Consider the following 10,709-nt stretch of genomic DNA (forward strand, 5'->3'; position numbering starts at 1 on the left):
GTGACCTGGCTGCCAGCAGGCTGTTCCAAGCCAATGAGAGAGTCCAGAAGTGAAGTACCCTGGGGCCAATCACAGGTGGAAGTATCTCTTTAATGGCTACAGAAACTGTATCTTTGGCTCCATTTCATTGGTTCGGGCCAACTGAAGGCTCTCCAGACTCTCATCCAATTCTGAGCCATCAGCCAACAGGATTGGGCCCAGCTGCTGGATCTTGTTTCTATCTGGGACTGATGGATAACCCTGCTTCAAGGGCTGCCTTGTCTCACCATTGTCAATCCTGACCGGAAACTTTGGCTGTGAACACAGAGGCATAAGCAATGGGACCTAATCAATGCAGCCTGATGAGAAGTAGGTGGGCTGGGGGCCAGGACTTGGCCTGGGCCCAGCCCTTGCGGGTGAGTGCAGGTCAGGAAACAAAGGGACAGAACAAACAGGTAGGGCCAGTGGCTGAGGGTGCTGTGAGACTGAGAGCAGATCCACCCCGCAAGCCTAGGAATCCCCGTGACTATTCTAAAACCTTATGGTGCCCTCTCTATCCTTGCTTTGCACTCTCAGTCACAGCCGGAGAAGCACTCCTCAGTAAAGAGTAAGAGGAGTCAGTTGGGGGGATGTGCTGCCTCCCAAGTGGGATCTGAATCCCCTCCACTAGGCTGCCCATAAACCCAAATTTGGCATTGGTGACTCTGAGCTCCAAAGACTCATGGACCCCTGATCTGAGCTTTGAAATCTCAGACTATAATCTGACTAGTTCCTCCAATGTTTCAAGAAGGCTAGAATTATGGTTCAACCAGCAATAAACTGTGTAGGCTTCACTTCACTCTCTAACCACAGACCCAATTACTAGCCCTGCCCAAAGACAAAGCCCCTGACCAGGTCAACTATCTAAACAATGTGTGCATGCATGGGAAGCAGAGTGAGAGAATGAGGGAGGGGGGAGGGGGTTCAGTGAAAAGCTTTCCCTGTTTCTGGAGAGATTCCATCCTCGTGAAACATTTGCTCAGTGCTACGATGCAGGCACTATATTAGGTGCTAAGAGGGCAGAGAAGACTCAGATACATTTCGGTGAGTAGCAGCAGAGCAGACCCAAGGGAAGGGTGTGTTTTGAGCATTGCTGATAGATCGTCTTGACTTCATTTAATGATTGTTCTGCTGTGATAATTGGCTCCATAACACTTCAGAACTGACCCTTAATAAAACTGGTCAAGAATATCTGTCTTCCATGCTCTCATGCTAAAATTTTCAGAAAAGGATTCACTATGGGTTGTGTCAGTCAATTCCAGTTTCCTCTTCCTTCAAATAAGGAGTTTGGACTGAGGGGTGTGAATCCCTTTCCTAATTTAATAGGAGATCTAACCATTTATAGTAGTAGTTGCAGTGTTGGTAGTCATTTACTCCATAGTATAAATTTAAATATCTGTGATCCTTCTTCCTGGATTTAGCTATGTTTTAGCATTATCTCCAATTGTAGAATGAAAAAGGCTTTGTTACCTAGTAAAAACATTGCAGAGTTCTGTCTACAGAAGGGAAAGTATTTGTGGGAGGGGAACAAGAAGGAAAAGGAACATAATAAACCTCTTCAATAATCCTAATATCTTCTTTCCTCGGGCTGTAGGACATTGCATTCAGTTGAGGCTAATCCCAAAAGATTACTTGGTTATTGATAAAAGAATAATTAAAAATAGGCCTTCTGTGGGCTTACAGAGCTTGAACACCAAGGAACAGAGTACTACAGTGATCATGAAGCAACTAATGAAAAGCTCCTAGCACTTATTTCATAGGCTCAGGATGCAGGGACTATAATAGCATTGTCCATTTCTCTTCTCTGCTGCCTGTTTCAGGTTCCTTTGGAGTCTGTATCTCAGTCTCGCTAGCCACAGATATTTTAAATGATACAAGGTCAAGAAAAGGGACAACAATTCAGAAATGCACATTGTTCCTCAGGTACATTTAATTGTAAAAGACATTTAATCAATCAGAGCTCCTGCCTGGACATGGTAGCTAACAGAGGTAAAGCAAATCTTTTGTATTTCACTCTAAACAAAAATAAGAAGCCAAGGAAGGGGGAGTGGGCAGGATCAATGAATCTAATCAATGGTCTATATTAATGTTTTTATATACTAATGCTGATTTGGAGCCTTCTAGGTGCCAAATGGCATCTGAGACACATGACTCCATCCCCCACTTGACGTAATAATTAGATTGCATAAATGGCTCCTCTGCACTCCCTGCCAGCCCAAGAGACAAATGTTACTGGTGAGCCAATGTGTCCCTCCTCTGTTAAAGTTTCACCCTGCATCAGCAGTTATACTGTGGCAGTTGAATGCCACCCAAATGAGTGAAAACTGGCCAGGATGAATTTCAGGCAAAGACTATACTGAGCCATGCCCCATCTGGGTATATACGGTCAGGACCTGGAATGTACATGAACACATCCAACCAGTGAACACGCCACCAGGGACCAGAGGTGGAGAAAACTAGTGGTGCCTCCTGCAAGACTTTGCTTTTCTCTATTCTAGTTGGTAATTAGGCAAACAAAGGGGCTAAAGTGAGTTTGGCAGGGGAGTACCTTATTCATTTGGCATTAATCTGGTGCTAGGCTAAATAACAACCTCTCCCATCCAGGTTTTAATCACCAGAGCCTGAAAATATTGTTTTCTATGAGACATTGTAGATGCAATGAAATGAATGTTCTTAAAATGGAGAGATTAGCTTGGACTGTCCATACAATTGTAAGTGTCCATATAGACCCAGTCAGTAGGAGGCTCCAGATAGAAGAGGCAAAGGCAGTGTAATCATAGAAGTAGAAAGTGGAATAAAGCAGCCACAAACGAAGGAGTGCCAGCTGCCACCACAACCTAGAAGAAGCAAAGAACATGTTCTCCCCTATAGCCTCTGGAGGGAGGTTGCCCCTGTCAATACCTTGATCTTGGCCCAGAGAAACCGCTAAGAGACTTCTGGCCTCCAGACTGTGAGATAATAAATCTCTATTGCATTAAACCACAAAGTTTGTGGTAATTGGTTACAGAGGCCCTAAAAAAGTAATACGATCCTCCACAACTATTCTCAGATCATGAATAGAATGACAACCTTCCTGTTGTAGGCAAATCATCCTCTAGCCAAAATATGCCATTCTTATACCATGATGCACTGTCTGACAATAGAAATTCAGAATAACCACATGCATGTCAACATTTTGAAATTTTGGGCCACTTTTTCATGCTGCTACGTTGCGAAGAGAACATAAAGCCCTTGTTTTCCATTAGAGCTTTTGCATGAATTTATATATCCAATTACCTCCAGCTACCAGGCGGGCCTTGAGGGGACAAGGAGGGACACTGAGCAGGTAGGGAAATACAGTAAATATGTCTAAATTGAAACCACAATTGGGCTCAAATCAAATCTCTTTTAGTAATAACACTAAGTAGGGCCTTTAGGAAAACAAGTCATGGCAGAACTAACTTAATTTACTCCTCTGATAAGGTTACAAGGCTTGTAGATCAGGAGAATGTTGTAGACAGGACGCATCTGGATTTTAACAAGGCTTTTGACTTAGGCTCTCATGAACTCTGTGTAGATCAAGTGAAGAAATACAGACCACAGGTGAGACTCCAGAGCTAGCAAGTGGCTACTGATCATATAGATCAGGGTCTCTAGTGACAGGTTGTAGGTCTCTATATCAGTCCCAATCAAGTAACTATTCTTATCCAAGGGCATACATGAAAATCAAGGCACATGGCATGCTCTTGAAGCAGGAGGGTGTTTGAAAACTAGAAGGTCCAGCTAACAAGTTGGATGTGAGAGTTGGAATCCCAAGCAATCTCAGTAGGCTGGAGCATGGGTGGCCCTCTGGGAAACAATAACTGGTACAAGAAATCCAAACTTTACTTGTACAAATGTAGGTTTATATGCAGAACAATTGTCAGGATACAGAAATCCAGGGGTCAGCAAGCAGTATGCTTCATGAGTCAGAAGAATGGTAAGACTAGTAGAAGGAAAAATCTGCTAAACATAGACAATGTGTCTTTCTAGAAACAGGAGAGCACAACCCATGTTCCCACTTGATTATTACTCATTTCCTGGGACACTGGGATTCATTTTCTTTACCCCCAAGATTAAGGTTTGAACACGGGACCTTTGCACTGAGTTATATCCCTAGCCTTTTTTTTAAAGGTAGAATTAATATTTTATTGTCATTTATAATCAGATGGCAGTTGGGTATAGTTTCCATACTTATTTTTTTGTAAATTAAAAAAATTAAGTTTTAAACAGCTGATAGTTACGTTCTTCAGAAAACATAGTCAGACTAACTCATTAATGGTGGCTACAAGCTTCTCCTTATTAGCTCCAGAAAACTCACTCACCTTCTCCACCTTCTTAAAAAACTGGAAGGTTGGCATGCACTTGACTTCACAATCTGCAGCAACGTCCTGACAGTCATCCACATCTACTGCAAGGAACAACATGCTGGAATAGTTTTCAGAGAGAACGAAACAAAGGCCTGATCATTTTGCAAGGCCCACACCACGTGGCTGAGAAATCAACTACTACAAGCTTATCTCCTGCAGCAGCCAGGGCTTCCTGAAAGGCCTCTTTGCTTTTGATCTGCTGCACCATGCTGGTTGCTGGGGGTCTGATGAGCTACTGAAGCATACGATGGAAGTGGATAGAAGGCACGGGTGTAGTTCCTGGCCCTTTTTTATTTTTTATTTCCCATACAAGTCTAGCTAATTCACTAAGTTGCCCATGCTGGGTTTGAACTTTGGATGCTCCCAGAATGCTAGGATTCTAGGAATGTGCCAGCATGGCTGGCTCAGATGCATGTGTTCCTGAAACCAAGGGGGAAGTTATTTACTATATGTAATTTCTTGATATAAGCAGTAAAACTTTCAGTTAGACAGGAGGAATAAGCTTTTTAGGCTTTTCATACAGCAGGGTGACTATCGTTAATAACAACATAACCTTGAAAATTGTTATGAGATCTTTTGAAATATTTTATTAATGCATATTAATTTTATAAAACATTGAGTTTTAATGTAGATTTTCACACATGTGTATACCATTTTATCATGTCTATCTCCTCCATCAGTCTCCCTTTATACCCCCTTCTGTTACCCTTGCCCTTATTCTTTACCTGTTATTTAGTAGGTACTAAGAGAGATATTAAGTAGCCTCAGGAATACACAAAAATTAAGTGTGTGAGGTGATGGAGATGTTAATTAGCTTGATTTACTCATTTGGAAATTTATACATATATATCAAATAATCACAATGTATGCTGTAAATACATATATAAATAATTTTAATTTATTAATTATACCTTTTTCTGTATTTTAGGGAAAGGTCTACAGGGTGTTCAGTGTCTCACTACCAGATTGGACTCATAGTGATTCTCCTATTTACAGCCTCCTGAGTGCTGGGAATACAGGCGTGCGCCACCATGCATGGTCTCAATCAGGGTGAGGCCAGCACAGCAGGCCCAGGCATCAAACCCCCTGCCTCTGTGACTGCTTGCAGGTGCTTTAATACACTCAGCTATTTGGCAGGCCCTTATCAATTAGACATTAATAAAGTTGGGAGACTAAAACAAAGATCTCACCAATGTACACAAAGTAAAACTTGCCAATTTCACTTCCCCTCAGCCTTTAATCCTAAAGGTCATCACTGTTAACAGAGTCATAAATATACTTCCAAAACTGTATTTCTATAGTTATTTATTATGTACACTTTCTTAATATAAATGAAAGCATGATATACATATTTTCTGGTTTTGCTTTTCATTTAACAATATATCATGGGCATTTTACCATGTCAGTGATCATAAGGGCTAGTAATTATTGAGCATTTTCCACATGCTACACATAATTTTAAAACTCTGTTTTCATTTATTTAAAATTTGAATAACTCCATGAGATGGGCACCATTATTACTCTCATTGTAGAGAAATCAGGTTCAGAGAACTCTCCCAAGATCACTCAGGTATTAAATGACATAGGTTGGATTTGTGTTCACAACCTCTGATTGCAGAGCCTGTGCTTTTAAACTCCATATCAAGCTGCTTTTGAACACTTCAAAGGCTAATTCAGTTTTATAATGTAGCATAGGGATATACTGTATCTGTATCATCATTTATTTTATTGATCTTGTATTTATGGAGATATAAGAATGCTTCCCTTTCCAAGGTTGCTTCAGCCCTTTAATATGCTAATATTTATTAGGAATCTTCCAGGACTGGGCCACAGTGAACAGCATGGCTGAAACTTCCTTAAGGGTAGAATTCCTTTTTTGTCATGGGATATTTAAGGAATAGCACACTGGTGGTAAAGTTTCAGTGTGCTACTGCATCATCTGCAATGGTTTTCAAATGCAGAGTCCAGGCCACAACTCAAGTGTTTCTGATGTAGGTAGCTCAAAAAATATACATTGGGAAATCCTGCTGTGTACTATGGGATTAGTCTTTAATATAAAAAATGAATATGAGTAGCTACATGATGGTAGTCATTGACAAACCAAGGGCTGGGTAGAGAAGTACTCTTTCTCTTCCTTCCTGGGCTATCTGATTATCATTCATGCCAGTATACATGGCATGTGCTTTACGTTCCCAGGAGACTAGGCCGTCACAACACAAGCCATCACCCCACTCCACCTCCTTTCACCATTTACCAGTCCAATTATTTAGACACAAGATGAGAAAAACTTTTATGTTTTTTATTAATTTTATAAGATAATATAACAGAAAATATTAAAATGACAATGTTATTAAATGTATTTAGTATGAAAGTTGACTGGGCGAAATGACACCTGCCCAAGAAATTCTCAGGATAGTCAGTAGGTAAACAAACACACTATCCTAGTGACACTCAGGGTAAACTGGTAAGGGGTTAATAAAGAACTGTGCCACCGCAGAAAATCTAAGCTCATAACAGCTGAGAATTTCTAGAGAGTTCCTTCCATATAGATTTGAATTCTTACTACTAAAGTCTCTCCCTTAGGAATAGTAAGTTTCCATTCCAAACAATTTAAAACCAAAAATGAATCAATGGGGAAAACATATGAGAAAAAAATGTTTTCTGTTTTTAAAACTGTGAGCTTAGATGAGTACAAGATGACCTGTTCATGCTTCCAAGTTGTATTTAGCTTCATCAAATCCCACTTACCCTTGTAGAATATTGCTTAAGGGTCAACTAAGATTGCACAGGAGACAGGAAAGAGAACTAAGGAGGAAATATGATGGGGGAGGCATAGTCCGATTTCCCAGAGTGCTTTTCATGAACGCTACTGGAAATGCTTGAGTGAGCAAACAGAACCCTACCACAGAAGAAGCCAGAGTTGCCTCTTTCTGTCCAAATGCAACATTTGCACTTAAGATTCTCTCCACAAATCACAGGGTGAGACTTCCAAAATACCTTCATCTTTGGAATCTCAAAGCATCCTTACTTCAGCTGCAAGAGACCACTGAGACAATGTTGCAAACTATTAAACAAGTGGGAGTTTTGAAAGCTACAGGGGCTTAGAAGAGGCTATGCCTGGTGGTAGAGGTGAGGCACAGAAATCAACATGCAGTGAAATTTGTATTGAAATACACACTCTTTTATATTCAGAACAATCTCAAGCAGGTTAAATTGCATAGAAAAAAAGCTGGAAAACAGCTATTTTTTCCATATTGGAAACATGGATCCCATACTGGCAGTTACCTCCCGAAGGCTGGATTATTGCACAGACTGTGTGTTCTGCTTTATACTTGCATAAGTGCTCCCTCCCCTCAAATTTCCTACAGTGGGCATTATTGTTTCTACATGCAGGTGAAAAGGTAAATATTAAAGAAAAATAACAGCCTGAAGTTCAAGTTCTAACTCTACCCCTTTTACAAGTTGCTTCACTTTCAGAGATCCATTTTCCACAACTTTCCTCAAGGTCTTAATGTTGAATAAAGATTTTAGCTGTGAGGAGAGGAGAGGAGAGGGCAGGACAGGACAGGACAGGAGAAAGTTTCATTCTGAGATGCTTCTCTAGTTAAGATTATCTTTGAATGTGGAAATGCTGTTTTGTGATTTTTACATCAGAGGTTGTTGCTGTGAAAATGATTTTCAAGCTGTCAGGGGCTATGGAAATGAGAAGAGTTGTTGCTATTACAAACCCTGCGCCTCCCTTGGACACATGGATGTGAATGAACATGCATGCACACGTACACACACATACACAAACACAGAGCTATTCCAACCTGCTTGGAAATCCACACTTCATATCAATTTTTTCTTTCATTTCCCTGCAATATTGCCCGATGTTCTCATTACCAACTCCAAGTAGACTCAGTTCTCTGTTACTAGCCAGTCTAGATACTTTGAACTCCCTACTATAGCTGTGCTCGTCCATCTATAGATTGTTGTGCCATTAACAAGTGTCATCTACATAGTTCAAAGTCATGTCCCAGGGCTCTGCAGAAGCCAGCAGAGTGATTAAAAAGCAACCTGGTCCAACCAGGACAGGATCCGGATCTCCTTATTCATTCTGAGCCAAATTAATTGCCTCATTAATGACAGTCTTTCACCTGTGTCCAGAACCTATTGTTGCAAAGAGTCTGTGTGAGCCATATCTTCCTGGGGCGTCCAGTATACCATGGGAGGCAAGGCACACAGGAACACTCATGCTTATAGAGAGGGCAAATGGACCTCTCTAGTTTCACAGAGGATAAGTAAAAGACAGTATTAGGACTTGAACCCAACTGTGTACTCCATTCAGGCTTTGTCGCTTATGCTATAACATTAATTCACATTTGCATGTAGAAAAAATAAAACCAGAAAATGAATAACTGTGCACTTGACCAATGAGAAATTTGTCATAACATTTGTAGCAAAACCTTTTTGTTGTTGGAGTAAGACAAGACCATGACTTGTACTGATACTACATTTGGCTCCTAAGGACCAGAAATGGGAAAGTTCTCTCTCTGAGATTAGCACTGTGCACTTCCACAGATCATTTATTCCATTCTCCATCCATCCACTAATTTATTGTTATAAACATTTTTGATCATTTATGTGTCAGACACTATGGTTAATGCTAGTAGATAAGGTACAACTAAGGGCAGGACAAGCCCTCACAGAATCCTGCACAATCTACAGGAAGATGGCAACAGATATGACCTACTCCAAATACTCCACTTTCTATCATGAGAAAATAAAATGCTATGATTATCTAGAGGAAAATAAAGATCTGTTTAGGGTATGTGGAATGATTTCATGGTATATGTGATTGACCTATAAATGCTAAGCAGAGTTTAAAGAGATAGGAAATGGATGAGGGTGGGAGGGGGCTCCCCAGGAAAGAGAGCAGCATGATGTAGGCACAAAGGTAAGACATCAGATACACTAGATGATTCTATTTTGATGGAGCTTAGACTGGTTATAAGACAGGAAAGATAAGATTAGAAAAGCTACTTTGGATTACACTGTGGCAAGCTTTGAACACTGCGGGCCCACCTTCAGTTTATGTTATTCTCAGAGCCCGGCAACAGTGACTGCCCAACGGAGGATTTGGAGAAGGCAGAAAAGGATGGCTGCTGCTCCCTGAGATGCAGAGGACAAGGAAAAGGAGGTGTTGCCCACGTGGGCTCTAGAAAGGGGAAAGCCACACTGGTAGGATGGGTAATGATGGCAAGTTGCTCTCACAAAATCCTTAACTTCATTCTCTGAAATCTTTGCCTCATTACTTTCCCCAGTTCACCTTTGCTAATGCTAAATTTGAAACCTATAGTGTCTTCCTCAGCCCTTCTCCCTTCGATTATTTAAAAAAAATTAGAAGTGTCTTCTCTGCGTTTTGCTTTAATGATTCTCAGTTTCCCAATAGTACTGCCACTAATCTCTGTTTCTTCCCAGTCTCTTTCTTGGCTTCTCTTTAGACCTCCCATTTGGAATTGGTTTTCCCCAGAGTACAGTCTTTGGTCCTCTTCTCAGAGGGGAATGAAAATGTCATTCCAGCACAATGTAGTCGTTGCAACTACTATGCCACTTGCCTCTAAATCTTCATCTCCTCTATTTTGATTGAGAGACCCACACATTCAATTGACTATTAGACATCTCTACTTTGATGTTACACATAGAGTTCCAACTCCAAATCTCTTCCACCTTTCCAGAAAAAATAATCTCACTGCACAAAATAGATTTTCCCACCTTACCTAACACAATATACTTTATCAGTCAAATTAATAACCTGCAAAATTTTCCCTAGTTCTCAATGTTCACATTCACTGTCCCTCAAATATCCAATCCACTGACAAGTACTAATTTTCTACTACTTTTATATTGGCTGAATATGCTTCTCTTTATCCCCACCAGTGATATCTCATATGGATTCCTAAAATCACTAATTCCTTTGACCACAAACCATGTGCCACAATTCTGCTACCAACCCCAAGTCTATACTCTTCTCAAATATTACATCTTCCAAGGAGTATTTCCTGATCTTTCTCAACCAGCCTTCTATTCACATGGACCATGCACAGGAAATACTGGAATTAAACAGAAATCCATACACAAAGTGCCTTGCAAATCATGCTAGGGCTCCCTATTTCTCTACGTGGCAGTGAAAGCAAGGGAGATAATTGCTTCAAAAAGTGTCCTCCTAAAGATGTGGTATTTTTACACAATGGAGTATTATTCAGCTATTAAGAATGATAAACTGCAAGCCTTTATATTGAAGTGGATGCCACTTGAACA

The 10,709-nt window shown here is 40.6% G+C and overlaps 1 pseudogene; it reads right to left on the reverse strand.

Annotated features, from left to right (window-relative positions):
* Nucleotides 1–4,298: 4,298 nt before the first annotated feature.
* Nucleotides 4,299–4,614, reverse strand: LOC105742634 (annotated as a pseudogene).
* Nucleotides 4,615–10,709: the final 6,095 nt, after the last annotated feature.

Source organism: Octodon degus, unplaced genomic scaffold, assembly GCF_000260255.1.
Source record: "Octodon degus isolate 3935 unplaced genomic scaffold, OctDeg1.0 scaffold00063, whole genome shotgun sequence".
In the NCBI taxonomy this organism is placed as follows: domain Eukaryota; kingdom Metazoa; phylum Chordata; class Mammalia; order Rodentia; family Octodontidae; genus Octodon; species Octodon degus.